Below are 18,205 nucleotides of genomic sequence, written 5' to 3'. Positions count from 1 at the left end.
CAAACTTCATATTTTCAGCTTTATGTAGCCTTTCATTAGTTGATATAAACGTTTAATATTTGCATAACTTCGCTTTGAGATTTTCATAACAATGAATTAACAAAGCATTCGATTATACTTAGACATAATGATATTAAAAAATGATTAAAACTAATAAAATGATAAGACAATGAAATCAAAGGGAAGTATTTTGATGCTTATGCCTCCTCCATGGTTATTCCAAGACTGGATGCAAGCTCCCCGTTCGCCTGGATATTATAACATATGACATCATAGTAACTATGGTAACTACAAAACAACAAACTTAAAGGGAAAGTCATAAAACTGATTAAGGTTTTAACCTTCACAACGGGGTTGCAACTCCAAGATATCCAGCTTGACGCGGATGGTACTATGCTCCTATGCGACATTTCCACTGCCCAGCCCTGCCAGTGGAGAATGTTTTTTGACTTAATCCACTGTTTATCACAATCCTTCATCAGTACGACCAGTATCCGCAAAGTTTGTTTGGCATGACCTGCAGAAACAAGTCACGGGGTGGGGGAGAAATTGCTCAGACGAACAGACATCCAAGGTCCAGCGGCCCATCAACTCCAACAGTTTGATCCCCCAACCTGAAGGTTCCAACACGTCTGCCTTGATGTAGTCGAATCCCTCCCTGTCTCCCAGGGGTCCCACTATGTGCTCACGGTGATTGACAGATTAACTCACTGGTTGGAGGCCAAAACTATCCTGGATCCTGGATCTCCTGACTTTCCTTGCCACCTGGGTTTCCCAGTAAATGTTCTGTAGACAGAACCTTTCAGACTCCTTGTTACTCCTAAAGTTTTTCCCCCAACCCTTGTTCCAATTTCTCCTACCCTCAAGGGGAAGAGTCTATTTACATCTACTCCATCTATTCTCTTCAGCATTTTAAATACCTCTATCAAATCCCCCTTCCAATGAATAAAGACCCAGTCTACTCAATCTTTATCTGAATTCAAGATACTGCAATCCAGGCAACATTTTAGTAAATCTTTTCTGCATCCTCTCTACCTTATTGATATCCTTCCTATAATTTGGAAACCAAAACTGCACACAATACTCCAAACTTGGCCTCACCAAAGCCTTAAACAGACTCAACATCACTTCCCAGCTCCAGTATTCTATGCTATGATTTATAAAGGCTAGCATACCAAAAGACTTCTTCACCGCCCTATCTACATGAGAATCCACCTTCAAGGAATGCTGAACTGTTATTCCAAGATCCCTCTGTTCTTCATCATTCCTCAATGCCCTCCCCTTCACTGCATATGTCCTATTTTGGTTATTTTTCCCAAAATGAAGCACCTCCCACTTATCTACATTAAACCCCATTTGCCACCTTTCAGCCCACTTTTCCAAACAGTCCAAATCCTTCTGTAGTCCATGAAAACCATCTTCATGTCCATAACTTGCCCTATTTTTGTATAATCCACATATTTACTCACCCAATTTACCACCCCGTCATCCAAATCATTAATATAAATGATGAATAACAAAGGACCCAACACTGATCCCTGAGGCACACCGCTCATCACCGGCCTCCATCCTGAGAGACAGTTGTCCACCATGACTCTCTTGAGCCTATCTTCCAGCCATCTCTGAACCCATCTGACTACCTTTATGTTAATCTCTAGAGATTGAACCTTCCTCACCAACCTTCCATGCAAAACCTTATCAAAAGCCTTACTAAAATCCAAATAGACTACATCAACTGCTCTACCTTCATCAACCTTTCTGGTCACCTCTTCAAAAAAATTAACAAGATTCGTCAAGCACGACTTTCCCATCATAAATCCATTTTGGGTGTCCCTGATCAATCCCTACCTATCCAGATATTTACACATATTATCCCTAAGAATTCCTTTCATTAGTTTCCCTACCACAGATGTCAAACTCACTGGCCTCTAGTTGCTTGACCTACACCTTGTGCCCTTTTTAAACAGCAGAACCACATTTGCAACTGGCCAATCCCACAGCACTACACCCTCCTCCAGTGACCATTGGAAAAATCACTGTCAGAGGCTCTGCTATTTCCTCCCTTAAGGTCCTGGGAAAAATCCCACCAGGACCAGGAAACTTATCTACCTTTAAACACCCAGAAGTTCTAAAATCCCCTCTTTACTAATCCTTATCTTTTCCATAACTAACCCATCTGCCTCACTTATCCTACACAATTCAATATCTCTTTCCCTCATGAATAGTGATAAGAATTCATTTAATATTTCCCTCATCTCATATTGTTCCTCACACATTCCTCCTCTCTGATTTTCCAATCAGTTAAGGACCTACTCAAGCTAGCATGCTGGAACATCAGAACCATGCTAGACAAGGCTGACAGCCACCGACCTGAACGTCGGTCTGCCCTCATCACACATGCACTCCTCAGACTTGACATCGACATAGCCGCTCTCAGTGAAGTCCGCCTTGCAGATGTAGGCAGCCTCCAAGAACGCGGCGTGGGCTACACACTCTACTGGTCTGGCAAGCCTATGGATGAATGGTGCCTATCTGGTGTAGGCTTCATGGTCAAGAACTCCATTGCCTCCAAACTCGAAAACCACCCGACAGGCCACTCGGACCGAATCATGTCCATGCGACTCCCCCTTCAAAACAAGCGTCGCATCACCCTCATCAGTGTCTATGCTCCAACCCTCCAGGCGGAACCAGCAGAAAAGGACAAGTTCGACACTGAACTGCGCAACCTCATTCAATGCACCCCTACAGCCGACAAGGTTGTCATCCTTGGCGACTTCAACACTCGCATCAGCAAAGACTCAGAAACCTGGCCAGGAATCCTGGGCAAGCATGGTGTCAGCAAGTGCAATGACAACGGGCGCCTCCTGTTGAAACTCTGCGCAGAACAGCGGCTTGTCATTACAAGCACCCTTTTTCAGCAGAGGGACAGCCTGAAGACTACCTGGATGCATCCACGATCCAAACACTGGCACCTCCTGGACTACGTCCTGGTGCGAGAAAGAGACAAACGAGATGTGCTCCACACCAGGGTCATGCCCAGCGCGGAATGCCACACTGACCACCGGCTTGTTAGCTGCAAGCTCAACCTTCACTTCAAGCCAAAGTCCAGGAACAGTAAAGCCCCCAGAAAGAGGTTCAATGTTGGAAACTTGCAGTCAGATGAAGTGAGAGGAAACTTCCAGGCAAACCTCAAAGCAAAGCTCGAGGATGCAATCCGCCTCATGGACTCGTCCCCTGAAACTGTCTGGGATCAGCTGAAGACTGCCATACTGCAATCCACTGAAGAGGTACTGGGCTTCTCCTCCAGGAAAAACAAGGACTGGTTTGACGAAAACAACCAGGAAATCCAGGCGCTGCTGGCAAAGAAGCGAGCTGCCCACCAGGCTCTCCTTGCAAAGCTGTCCTGGCCAGAGAAGAAATGAACCTTCCGTCGCGCATGCAGCCATCTTCAGCGCAGATGAGTGGTGGACTAGCCTCGCCAAACGAACCTAGCTCAGCGCGGACATTGGCAACTTCAGGGGTTTTTACGAGGCTCTAAAGGCTGTGTACGACCCCTCATCCCAAGTCCAAAGCCCGCTGTGCAGCTCAGATGGCAAAGTCCTCCTCAGCGACAAGATCTCCATCCTCAACCGATGGTCAGAACACTTCCAATCTCTTTTCAGTGCCAACCACTCAGTCCAAGAATCCACCCTGTTCCAGCTCCCTCAACAGCCCTTAAGGCTAGAGCTGGATGAGGTCCTCACCCGGGAAGAGACATATAAGGCAATTGAACAACTGAAAAGTGGCAAAGCGGCAGGTATGGATGGAATCCCCCCCAGAGGTCTGGAAGGCTGGCGGAAAAACTCTGCATGCCAAACTGTATGAGTTTTTCAAGCTCTGCTGGGACCAAGGAAAGCTGCCTCAGGACCTTCGTGATGCCATCATCATCACCCTGTACAAAAACAAAGGCAAGAAATCAGACTGCTCAAACTACAGGGGAATCACGCTGCTCTCAATTGCAGGCAAAATCTTCGCTAGGATTCTCCTAAATAGAATAATACCTAGTGTCACCGAAAATGTTCTTCCAGAATCACAGTGCGGCTTTCACGCAAACAGAGGAACTACTGACATGGTCTTTGCCCTCAGACAGCTCCAAGAAAAGTGCAGAGAACAAAACAAAGGACTCTACATCACCTTTGTTGACCACACCAAAGCCTTCAACACCTTGAGTAGGAAAGGGCTTTGGCAAATACTAGAGTGCCTCGGATGCCCCCAAATTTCCGCAACATGGTTATCCAACCGCACGAAAACCAACAAGGTCGGATCAGATACAGCAATGAGCTCCCTGAACCCTTCTCCATTAACAATGGTGTGAAGCAAGGCTGCGTTCTCGCACCAACCCTCTTTTCAATCTTCTTCAGCATGATGCTGAAACAAGCCATGAAAGACCTCAACAATGAAGATGCTCTTTACATCCGGTACCACACGGATGGCAGTCTCTTCAATCTGAGGCGCCTGCAAGCTCACACCAAGACACAAGAGCAACTTGTCCATGAACTACTCTTTGCAGACGATGCCGCTTTAGTTGCCCATTCAGAGCCAGATCTTCCGTGCTTGACGTCCTGTTTTGTGGAAACTGCCAAAATGTTTGGCCTGGAAGTCAGCCCGAAGAAAACTGAGGTCCTCCATCAGCCAGCTCCCCACCATGACTACCAGCCCCCCCACATCTCCATCGGGCACACAAAACTCAAAACAGTTAACCAGTTTACCTATCTCGGCTGCACCATTTCATCGGATGCAAGGATCGACAAAGAGAGACAACAGACTCGGCAAGGCAAATAGCGCCTTTGGAAGACTACACAAAAGAGTCTGGAAAAACAACCAACTGAAAAACCTCTCAAAGATTAGCGTATACAGAGCCGTTGTCATACCCACACTCCTGTTCAGCTCCGAATCATGGGTTCTCTATCGGCATCACCTACGGCTCCTAGAACGCTTCCACCAGCATTGTCTCCGCTCCATCCTCAACATTCATTGGAGCGATTTCATCACCAACATCAAAGTACTCAAGATGGCAGAGGCCGACAGCATCGAATCCACGCTGCTGAAGATCCAGCTGCGCTGGCTGGGTCACGTCTCCAGAATGGAGGACCATCGCCTTCCCAAGATCGTGTTATATGGCGAGCTCTCCACTGGCCACCGAGACAGAGGTGCACCAAAGAAGAGGTACAAGGACTGCCTAAAGAAATCTCTTGGTGCCTGCCACATTGACCACCGCCAGTGGACTGATATCGCCTCAAACCGTGCATCTTGGCACCTCACAGTTCGGCGGACAGCAACCTCCTTTCAAGAAGGCCGCAGAGCCCACCTCACTGACAAAAGACAAAGGAGGAAAAACCCAACACCCAACCCCAACCAACCAATTTTCCCCTGCAACCGCTGCAACCGTGTCTGCCTGTCCCGCATCGGACTTGTCAGCCACAAACGTGCCTGCAGTGGCTGACAAGTCCGATGTGGGACAGGCAGACACGGTTGCAGCGGTTGCAGGGGAAAATTGGTTGGTTGGGGTTGGGTGTTGGGTTTTTCCTCCTTTGCCTTTTGTCAGTGAGGTGGGCTCTGCGGTCTTCTTCAAAGGAGGTTGCTGCCCGCCGAACTGTGAGGCGCTAAGATGCACGGTTTGAGGCGATATCAGTCCACTGGCGGTGGTCAATGTGGCAGGCACCAAGAGATTTCTTTAGGCAGTCCTTGTACCTTTTCTTTGGTGCACCTCTGTCACGGTGGCCAGTGGAGAGCTCGCCATATAACACGATCTTGGGAAGGCGATGGTCCTCCATTCTGGAGACGTGACCCAGCCAGCGCAGCTGGATCTTCAGCAGCGTGGACTCGATGCTGTCGACCTCTGCCATCTCGAGTACTTCGACGTTAGGGATGAAAGCGCTCCAATGAATGTTGAGGATGGAGCGGAGTCAACGCTGGTGGAAGCGTTCTAGGAGCCGTAGGTGATGCCGGTAGAGGACCCATGATTCAGAGCCGAACAGGAGTGTGGGTATGACAACGGCTCTGTATACGCTTATCTTTGTGAGGTTTTTCAGTTTGTTGTTTTTCCAGACTCTTTTGTGTAGTCTTCCAAAGGCGCTATTTGCCTTGGCGAGTCTGTTGTCTATCTCGTTGTCGATCCTTGCATCTGATGAAATGTTGCAGCCGAGATAGGTAAACTGGTTGACCGTTTTGAGTTTTGTGTGCCCGATGGAGATGTGGGGGGGCTGGTAGTCATGGTGGGGAGCTGGCTGATGGAGGACCTCAGTTTTCTTCAGGCTGACTTCCAGGCCAAACATTTTGGCAGTTTCCGCAAAACAAGACGTCAAGCGCTGAAGAGCTGGCTCTGAATGGGCAACTAAAGCGGCATCGTCTGCAAAGAGTAGTTCACGGACAAGTTGCTCTTGTGTCTTGGTGTGAGCTTGCAGGCGCCTCACATTGAAGAGACTGCCATCCGTGCGGTACCGGATGTAAACAGCGTCTTCATTGTTGAGGTCTTTCATGGCTTGGTTCAGCATCATGCTGAAGAAGATTGAAAAGAGGATTGGTGCGAGAACACAGCCTTGCTTCACGCCATTGTTAATGGAGAAGGATTCAGAGAGCTCATTGCTGTATCTGACCCGACCTTGTTGGTTTTCGTGCAGTTGGATAACCATGTTGAGGAACTTTGGGGGGCATCCGATGTGCTCTAGTATTTGCCAAAGCCCTTTCCTGCTCACGGTGTCGAAGGCTTTGGTGAGGTCAACAAAGGTGATGTAGAGTCCTTTGTTTTGTTCTCTGCACTTTTCTTGGAGCTGTCTGAGGGCAAAGACCATGTCAGTAGCTCCTCTGTTTCCGCGAAAGCCGCACTGTGATTCTGGGAGAATATTCTCTGCGACAATAGGTATTATTCTATTTAGGAGAATCATAGCGAAGATTTTGCCTGCAATGGAGAGCAGCGTGAACATTACCCCTCCATAAATCTTCGTCCGCGAAGCCAAACCAAAGAAGATTTGTAAAAACCCTTCGGATTTGCTTTCACCCTATTTGCTATAGCCTCCATGTACCTTCTTTTTGCCTTTCTAATTTTCCTCAAGGTTCTTTCTACAATCTATTTATCGTCCATACATCTCATCAATCCTTTGCTTCTTGTATTTAACGTAGACCTCCCCCTTATCCCAAACCATATTCCTAATCTCTCTAGAAAACCATGGCTCCCTTGAACAATTGGCCTTGCTTTTTGTCCTGATAGGAACATAAAGATTCTTCACTCTCAAAATCTCACCTTTAAATGCTCACCAATTCTCCTCAACATCCCAAACCACTCCCTGCAAATCCCTTCTCATCTCCTCAAATCTGGCTTTCCCCACTCAAAGAACTTAATTGTTGGACCAGACCTATCCCTTTCCATAATTAAGCTGAAACTAATGGTGCTATGATCACTGGATCCGAAGTGCTCCCCAACTCATACCTCCATCACCTGCCCTATTTCATTGCCCAAAAGTAGATTTAACACTGCCCCTTGTCTTGTGGGCACCTCAACATATTGATACAAAAAGCAATCCTGCACACATTTTACAAACTCTAATCCATCCAGCCCTCTCACTGACTGCATCTCCCAATCTTTGTTTGGAAAATTAAAAACTCCAACTAACCCAACCCTGTGCTTATTGCACATCTCAGCTATTTTCCTACACATTTGCTCTTCTAGTTCTCGCTCCCCACTAGGTGGTCTATAATACACCCCTATAATTGTAACCTCACTTTTTCTATTTTTAATTCCACCTGCACAGCCTCCTTTGACGAGCCCTCCAATCTATCTCGCATCAGCACTGCTGTAATATTTTCCCTGACAAGCAATGTCACATACCCCCCCTACCCCTCTAATTCTATCACACCTAAAGCAGTGAAATCCCAGAATATTTAGCTGCCAGTCACAACCCTCCTTCAACGACGTCTCACTAATCGCCACCACGTCATACTGCCAAGTGTCTATCCACACCTTCAGCTCATCCACCTTCCTTACAACACTCCTTGCATTGAAGTAAATGCATTGCAGAGATTTCCCCACATCTTACCTTCTGCCTAACCCCTCTCGACTGTCGACACTTTTATTTGTTACCATCCTCCCTTCCCCATCATAGCATCTATCCCTTTCCTCCTCAATCAACTGCTGTTCCACCCCCAAATTTTGTGAATAAGCCTTTTCCCTTCATCTACAATACCTCTCTCTGCTGTCCTCCCTTACATGCACCCCTTCCCCAAACTATTCTAGTTTAAAGCCCCTCAGTAGCCCTAGCAAATGTCCCCACCAGGAAAATGGTCCCTCTCAGATTCAGATGTAACCCGTCCTTATGGTGCAGGTCCCCCCTCCCCCAAATTAGGTCCCAGTAATCCAAGAACTTGAATCCCCGATTTCAACTCCACCCCTTTAGCCACACATTCAGCCTCCATCTGATCCTGTTTCTCCCCTCTCTATCACGTGGCACAAGAAGTAATCCAGAGATTAATCCCTTTATGGTCCTTCTTCTGAGCTCCCTACCTAACTTCCTACATTACTCCCTATGTTGTTGGTACCAACATGTACCACGACCTCTGGCTCATTACACTTGCCTTTTAAGATGTCTTGGACATGCGTAGTTATATCCTGGACCCTGGCACCAGGGAGGCAAATCACCATCTGGTTTTCCTTATCGTGTCCACTAAAACCTCTGTCCATCCTCCTGACCATCGAATCTCCTATAACTATTGCCCTCCTCTTCCTTTCCCTACCCTTCTGGGCTTCAGTGGCTGACCTTGTGCCAGAGGTAGAGCCACTGCTGCTTTCCCCAGCCTGACTGCCCCCTCCCCATAGTACTCAAGGAGGAATACCGATTGTTGAGGGCTACAGGTTCAGATGCTTTCTCTTGAACCTGATCCTTCCCTTTCCCTCTCCTAACTGATCCTCCTCCCGTGGCCCTGGTGAGACCACCTGGCTATAATTCCTATCTATGACAGCCTCACTCTCCCTGACCAGAGCGAGGTCATTGAATTTTAGCTCCAATTCCCGGACTCGGTCCCTGAGATGCTGCAGCTCAGCACACCTAGTGCAGACGTGGATGTCCGGGAGGCTAGAAGACTCCATTACTTCCCACATGTGACACTATGAGCAACAAACTGGCCTCACACTCATCCCACATCTTTCTTCACTCAATGAAGACCATCTTATCTCAGTCCAGACACGCTCATCCTCAGCCTCTACTCTCCGAAGTCTCTCGAGCCAAAGCCTCGAAGCCCCACAGTCCTTCACTGTGCCACTCACTCACTGGGCCGCTTCTCATTGGCCCCTCCCTTCTACTTACCCTCCTTTTATTGGCCCTTGACCAATTAACCCCCTCTCCTCCTCTGTAGTAATCGCCCAGCTCCGAATCGCCTCCTCTTCCGACTCCTCGCCCGAACCTGTAGCCATGCGGTGCCTAGACAATTCCTCCCCCTCCCCCTGCAGCCAATCAAGATGCTGAGACCACCGTCATCCTTGAGAGTCTGCATGACAAACTCGACTGTATCACACCACCCCCGCCATCGTGACACGGGAAAATGCTCTGCAACTACCCCCTGGACTTGTCCTGTGAGTGTGTTTGTGAGCAGATGCGCACACAGGGCTCCCCTTCAACAACCTGACAAAAGCCCATACAGGGTTCTACACCGAAACACTACAATGTTCACCCTCGACATGGGAGCCAAGGACAAGTTATTAACACTGGACCATTTCAACCAAGCGCATGTGGACTTGTCCCACCCAGTACAGGTTCCCCACCAGTGTGTAGAAGCCGGCCGCTGAAACAGCACACCTCACCCTTGACATATCCTGAGACCATTAGTGCTGGTTCTGAGAGGGTTGGGGGATGGGATTGGGGGGGGGGGGGGGTTGATTGTGTGGTGACGCACGTGCTTGAAGCAGTGAACTGGCCCCTCTTGTCAAGCGTGGACATCCAGTCCAGACGGGAAGGTTGCATGCATGCTTGTGTCATCTGGATGCAAGCAACAGGACGTTAGGGGCGGGACGGAGATCGGCGAAAAGGATGCAGTGGGGAATTCAAAATAACGCAGTTGTGATACTGGAGCTCACGGCCTGTTTTCTCAGTCCCTTCGCTGCACTCGCTCACAACCCGCTACAAAGCAAGTTTTAAAAAAAACGATTTAAAAAGATTTAATTTAATGCAGACATCCATGTTTCACAAAAAAAAGTTTAATTTATTTGCCATCACTTCAGAATTATGAATTAGAGGAAATAAACCAGGAGGGTCAAAATGGGTTTAATTTAAATTTTAAACATACAATTTTTATAAATGTAGATCATACATCATGCTTTCAGAACCCTTCAGCCCATGAGACTGTGCTGGCAAATTGCATCCAATTAACCTACAACCACAGGTACATATTGAACGGTGGGTGGAAGCGGTAGATCTCGGAGAAAAGCCACACACAGACAAGGGAAATTTTAGAAAAAAAAAACCTCCTAACAGATAGAGGACACAGACACAGTAAAATGTAAAAACTTCTTAGTGTCAGAGGAAACCCAATCAGATTCGGAGAGATCGGACAAACACCTTACAGACAGAAGAATCACCCGCGCTGACACGGGGAGATCGTACAAAGTCCTTACAGGCAGACAAATCCCACGCAGACACGGGGAGATCGTACAAACCCCTTACAGACACAGGAATCTCACCCAGACATGGGGAGAGTGTACTAACTCCTCACAGACAGTGCGGTATTCAACCCCGTGAAGCTGGCATTGCAACAGCGTTGTGCTAACCATGCCACGATGGGGCAGGTGAATGGACACATAGAGTGTAGATGGAACATTAGTTATAATAATGTGAGGTCATCCAGGATGATAGAAAAATGGAAAGGTGGACTATGTATTTATTTGGTGACTGCGTGGAAGTTGTCGATGTTGAGAGGGACCAGGGTGTCCATAGAACCACAGAACATAACAACACCAAAACTTGCCCTTTGCCCAGGGCTGGTGTTAGTCTGTTTTGTGACCAAGGAGTTGTGCCAACTCCTTGCATCCACCCAACAAATCGCCCACTTCCATTTTCTAAACCAGATGCTTTGTAGAAAAAATGAAAAGCACAAAATTTGAAACTGCTAAATTTATTTTAAATTGCAAGAATAAGTAATACATCAATCTTTGAATATCTTTCTCAAATACAAAAGGAAATATTTTGGTGCCCAAATCATTTTGAACTGACGGGCTCTCAGTAGAATTCATCCCTCTGCCAAGGGTAGCACAACATTAAATCCTTTCACTTCACACACCATTAAGTATATGCACCTTCCTGTGCCCATTTTATTTCCTCAAGAAGGACACAGAATGAAAATGTCCCTTTGACCCATCAAATTTGCTGTGACTTTCCTGCAACCATTTTTACAAATTTATGCTATTTCCTTATTTTCCCACATTTCTATCATCTCCCCCAGATTCTACAACTGACGTGCACACAACAGTAATGGCCAATCTTCTACCTGCTCACATCTTTGAGATTTGAGAGGAAATTGAAGCCTCCAGAGGAAACTCACATGGTCACAGGGAGGGCCAGAGTTCAGGGCAGAAGCCAGATAGCTTGTGGGGTGGCAACTCTGTTCATTGCACCACTGTGAGACAGCATCAACTGGAGCAATAATAAAGTTGATGACATGTCTCCTTAAGAACTGCCTGGAAGGATAGTGTCTCCATATTACAGAACAATAACTGGGAGAACTTACAATACATTGACAGAAAACCCTGAGAAAAATGTAACTATGATTTCAACATGGCTTCACACACGGAAATTCAGGAAGGTTTTTCTATTTGTCTGCTTCATGCTTTATCAAACTTTGACAACTAGGATAAACAAAATCATTAATGTAAAAAAATAGCATGGAGTAATTGCCAAGTTGATTTTGTTTAAGAATTTATATATTTTTATTTCTCATCTATGTTATTCTGCTATTAGAAACCAGCAAGTACCTGTCCTGAGTTATCCCTAACGAATTGGCCTGGACCACTTTGGCCTCTTCTCATAAATTATGATCCTCTAAAAAGGGGCCAGTCATGGACTGGCCAACTTTTGATGAACTGTTAATAAATTGCTCAAACCAATATTAGAATTAGCAGAACAATAAATGAAAATATCTCACTTCTTCAAATGGCCAAATACACATTTGGGCTTACATAAGATTCCCCTTAGCAGTTGGCCTACAGCACACACCGGAGCACCTGACGCCAACTCCAAACCCTCCCCTCAGTCTACTACTGTACACTCTGGTGTGCATTTGCAGTAGGCCAAGGGGACAGGGTTGGGGTACAGTCATTGGGAGTTCTGATAAAAGGACCTCGACACTGACTCTGAACCCTTCCCTTACCTTACCTGAACAGTGGGGCACAATTTGCTCTCTTTAACAGCGTCCCTCTGAGCCCTAGTCCGCTGCTTAATTGGTCTAATGGTAGCACTGGCCCTGCCTTTTCCCCATCTAGTCTGTGCCGAACAAATATTCTGCCTGGTTTCAATGACCAATACCTGGGGTCTAGCCCTCCACTGCCCTCCCATCCATGCACCTATCCAATTTTTCCTCCAAATGTACCACTTTAAACTTTTCCCCTTTCACCCTTAGTCCATATCCTTGTCTCACCCAACCTCAGTGTAAATAGCCTGATGTATTTATTCTATCTACACTCAAAATTTTTAAATACTTCCATCAAATCTCCCCTCATTCTTCTACACTCCAGGGAATAAAGTCCTTACCTGTTTAACCTTTCCCTGAAACTCAGTTCCTGGCATCCGGGCAACATCTGCATTCTCTCTATCTTAATGATATCCTTCCTGTAGTTCGGAGGCCAAAACTGCTCACAATACTCCAAATTTAGTCTCACCAATGTCTTATACCCTGTACAATGTTAATGTCACCTTAACATCCAAACTTATTTCTTTCTTCAATATTTTTTATTGGGTTTTGTAATAAATACAGAACAATGAAGAAAAGGGAATGAAACTGAAAATACAATATCACATATGTATATGTATCAAGATAAAACTTCAAACAGTATAAACTCAGTCCCCTCCTTCACTGCACTGAATGAAGACATAAAATACAAAAAATTATTATACATATAAAAAACCACCTAACCTACTCTACTGAAAAAAAAAGCTAACCAAAAAACAAAATGATTTGAGCAGCTTATCCTGAAGGTCCAAACTCCTAAACTCCAGTACTTGAACCAGCCTCCATTGATGTTGAGATTTCATAATTAGAAAGGGAACTAGATGTTGTCATTTACTGCAAGATAGTTTAACGAAAGTAACAGAGACTTCATACTCCAATTAAACAGAGCCCAGTGGAGACAACACCTGAACCATTGGTTGGAGGTTTCATCACCCAAAGTTGTACTTGGAATTAGGGAACATTCAAATTCACTCCTGGGCTGGAAGTCTGTGTCAAATGACACAGATAACCTCTGTTGTTCATGAGAGTAATAAAAATGAGCAATATCCTCATGGGGTTCATTAAGTGGATGCAATCTACATTTTTCTGTTAACGGGGGTGTCACCAAGGTTTCCACAAAACAACTGTTGGCAGAGATGAGCAGAAATTCCTTTCCATATAGTGGGGAATTTTCAGGATTGAACCAGAGGGCTATGAGGGGCTCAGTTACTGAATATAATCAAAGACTCCTTCTATTGTCATGTAATAATAATTAAAAATGTAACTTACAGGATACACTTCAACTTTTGTCTGTAATATGGCAAAGAGTCGGCAGAAGCATTGCCTAGTGCCCCTAACAATAGGAGAAAGCAACTCCTTACAGAGACACAGTCCATGGATTTGTCTCCAGCACTCCCACAGCCTTTGGAGCCTCACAGACTCCTGTTCAAACCATCGGTAACCCGAGCTCCAGATCCACACCTCCAATATAATCTGGAAGCCAAGGCCCTTCTGGAGCCCTTCTTGCCCTCTGAACCCTTGAATCCTATACTTGGTTCCCATGAGCCAGTCTCCAGCAGTATGCAACCTGGGTGGGTCCTTTAACCACATCAATTTGGAGATTAGTAGATTTTTACAATATTGGAGGAATCGAGAGATATGCAGTTGATGCAGTAAAGCGGTGCCAAGGTAGAAGATAAGTTTATGGGATTTGGAGCAGATGTATGTAGCAAATGGCCTCCTACTGCTTTAACTTCTGATCTCTTCGTGGAATTCAACCTTGACTGGATCCTGGATTCGAGACTATCAGCAATAACTGAGGAGTTCCACACCTAAGCTTGTTGTTTCAGCAACAAGAACATTTAAACTGTCACCACAAGGCCCATTCAGATTTTCTCACTGTGAACTCTCTGGTGCCTCAGCAAATGGGATGACTGGGTGAAGCCCTTCCCATACTTGAAACAGGTGAATGGCCTCTCCCTAGTGTGAACCCAATGGAAAATCATGAGGATAGAGAGTTGAGTGAATCCCCTCCTACACATAGAGCAGGTGAAAGGCCTCACCCCAGAGTGAACTTGCTAATGCCTTATCAGACTGGACGACTGTGTGAATTCCTTCCCACACTCTGGGCAGGCACATGGCTTCTCCTCTGTGTGAATTCGCTGGTGTCTCAAGAGGCTGGTTGACTGAATGAACCGCATCCCGCACTGGAAGCAGGTGAACAGCCTCTGTCCTGCACGAATTCTCTGGTGTGTGATTAGCACACTGGAATCCTTAAAGAGATTTCCACAGTCTGAACACTTAAAAGAGTTCATTGGTACAAACAGCGTTTCCAACCAGATTGTAAATCAGTGACCGAGATGGATAATTTTCTAGTTGGCATGGACAACTGATTCCTTCCCACCCATCAACAATCTGCACCAACGTATCTCTCATCCCAGGAATATTCATTCATCCAGCAGGTCAGCCAACTGATTAAAACCTCACTTGGGCAGTACACGTGTCCAATTACTCCTGGCTGTGAATGGGGCAATGCTAGAAGCAGTCTTTGCTCTGGGAATCACACCCCTATACTATTCAGCTGTGTGTTATGATGCCTTCTCCATTTATGGAGGTTTGAAATATTTTCCTGGAGATAAGATCCCTTGAAGTTGAAAGGCCAGGCACTCGGTTGTTCAATCTCAGATTTTACTCAGTCTCCCCGTTTTCCACACTGTTAGACTAAGTTCACAGAAGTCTGCGTGAGCTACAGAAAAGATCTAGTCTGCAGTACTGAGAGATTGCTGTACCATCAGCAATGCCATCTTTCTGTAGAACCAAATCCTCTCCCACTCTCCTGGGTGAAGGCACAAGGATCTTTGGCATTGTTACAAGATCAAACCAGCAACCATAAAGAAGGCATATCACACAGGGGTAAAGATGAACAATTATTTTATTAACAAAAAAATTCACTTTCAAACTTTAATTCAAAATCCCCCCTTTTATAACAAACCCCTATGCAAATTTCTATAACTGTGTAAAACTAATAAATTCCCCAGCATAAATATAACATATGTAATCAATGTCTAAGTTATATTTCCGACAAGCCCACAGAAAAACTTAAACACAAAACACACAAGTCTCACAAAAGCCAATCTCAACTGAACCAAAGATCATTAACAAAATTCAGTTTGTTTGGTAAACTGAAGCTAAAAGATCTTTGAGAGAGAGAGCACAAAATTCGAAGTTGTCTTGTGTTGCTTGCAGAGAGAGGAACAACAGCTTGGTCCAGATCCTTCTGACGGCCTTCGGAATGTTCATCCCTTTTTGAAATCCCAACATTCTAAACTGTCTTCCAGACAATGACTCATGTTTTGGGCCTTCTCCCACTCCACAGCACCCCCAGTGATGGCTTATCATCCAAGTCCAGAAATTTTAGATTATTTTCTGCACATGCTCAGTCCATCTCCCACTCTCTCAGCAGTCCACCTTCACCTCTCTCAGGCAAACTGTTACTTTTCAACACAAAACCACACAACACATAGGCTAATGCACAAACCAGAACTCTTTAACACCTCCACACTAAAAAAAATTTGGTCCGCAAGAACAAATTTTTAAAAATTAATGGAAATATTATATAAATAATATAAACACTTCATTTTTTACAGTATGTATGTGATTAGATTCATATCTACCCAGATTAACATCTTGAAAAACATCTGCTATTACATTATCGGTCCCCTTTATGTGTGTAATAATTAAATCATACTCTTGTAACATTAAGCTCCAGTTCAATAACCGTCTGTTCTTATTTTTCATTTTAGACAGAAAAACTAATGGATTTTGATCAGTACATATTATTAACGGTTTTTGAGCAGTACTAATATACACATCAAAATGTTGTAATGCTAAAACAAGCACTAATAACTCCTTCTCAATGGTTGAATAATTTTGTTGATGGTCATTAAACTTTTTCGAGAAGTATGAAATAGGATGTTCTACTCCATCACCATCCTTCTTCTGTAACAGTACAGCATCAACTGCTTCATCACTGGTGTCCATGGCTAAAGAGAATGTTTTTCAAAGTTAGGGGAATCGTACAGGTTGATGACATAAAATGGCCTTTAACTTCAGAAACGCTTCCTAGTATGCATCTGACCAGATAAATTTTTCTTTCTTTCCAAGTAGTTTTGTTAATGGGAGTGCAATTTCTGCAAAGTTTTTACAAAATCTACGATAGTAGACAATAATACGTAGAAATCTCTGAAGAGCTTTCTTATTACTGGGGTGAGGGAACACAATGATTGCCAATACTTTCACTCCAGCCGGCGCCACTTGTCCTGGTCCTACTACATAACCCAGATAAATTACAGTGGCATGTCCAAACTCACTCTTGTGCAAATTCACTGTGAGGTGTGCTTCCAGCAGTCTCTGGAACAACTGCTCTAATTCAAGCATGTGTTCTTCCCATGTATCTGTACTAATTACTAAATCATAGATATAGGCTCCTGTGTGCTCTAAACCCTGAATTTCTGCATTAATCATTCTCTGAAATGTGCTAGGTGCATTTTTCACCCCAAAAGGCATAACATTATACTCATACAATCCCAAAGGTGTAACAAATGCAGAAATCTCCCTGCCTTTCTCTATGAAAGGAACACACCAATATCCTTTTAAGAGATAATCTTTGTAAGAAACTTAGCCTTCCCCACCTTATCTATACAATCATCCATTCTGGGGATAGGGAACGCATCAGTCTTTGTCACCATGTTTACCTTTCAAAAATCTGTACAAAACCTAAATGAGCCATCTGGCTTAGGCACCAGAACACAGGGTAAACTCCAATTTGAACTTGATTTTTGGATAATGTGATTTTTGAGCAAAATTCACATCCAAGTCGAGAAATTTTAAGATTATTTTCTGCACATGCTCAGTCCATCTCCCACTCTCTCAGCAGTCCACCTTCACCTTGATTCACCTCTTGATCCAACAATCTGCTCTTTTCCTGATTCTCAGTAAGGATGCTGCTTAATAGGCTTAGCATCACTGAACTCCACATCATGACAAGCCACAATAGTTCTTCTTGGAACATCTGGGAATATATCCTTAAATTTCATAAGTAATGTCTTCATTTCTTCCCTTTATGATTTAGTCAAATGCATTAACTTGGTGTCTACGTTTTTCAAAACTATAGATTTTTCCAGCCTGGGGCTTATCACTTTCTCTGCTCCATGACCTTCCATGAAACCTATCTCCTCCTTACTTTCCTCTATAACTAGCACCTTGGTTGGAATCCTAGTCTTTTCCTCAGTCATTTTCTCAAAGTAAGGTTTAAGCATGTTCATGTGACAGACCTGTGTCTCTCTTCAATGATCAGGTGTCTCAGTTACATAGGTGACCTGGTTAATTTTTGATTTCACCTTATATGGTCCTGGAAACTGAGCTCTCAAAGGGTTTGACTGCATTGGAAACAAAACCAATACTTTGTCACCAAGTTTAATGTCTCTAATTTTTGCTTTTTGATCATACCGAATTTTAATTTTTCCCTGAGCAGTTTTAAAAATTTTCCTTGCCATCTCCCAAGCCTGATGTAATCTGTTTTTAAATTTGAAAACATAATCCAACAGATTTGATTGTATATCATTATGTATCCATTGTTCCTTCAACAATAGTAATGGACCCCTGACTTCATGACCAAACACCAACTCAAATGGATGAAAGCCAAGAGACTCCTGAGTTGCCTCTCGAACAGCAAACAATAATTATCCCAATCCTTTTTATT

General features: G+C 44.6%; 1 pseudogene; it reads left to right on the top strand.

The window, feature by feature from the left end:
- LOC138745066 (zinc finger protein 585A-like) overlaps positions 1-18,205 on the top strand; it is a 53,476-nt pseudogene that overhangs the window by 20,105 nt on the left and 15,166 nt on the right.

Source organism: Narcine bancroftii, chromosome 1, assembly GCF_036971445.1.
Source record: "Narcine bancroftii isolate sNarBan1 chromosome 1, sNarBan1.hap1, whole genome shotgun sequence".
Lineage (NCBI taxonomy): Eukaryota > Metazoa > Chordata > Chondrichthyes > Torpediniformes > Narcinidae > Narcine > Narcine bancroftii.
The sequence above is the reverse complement of the archived record's forward strand: the minus strand, read 5'-3'. Positions and strand labels throughout refer to the sequence as shown.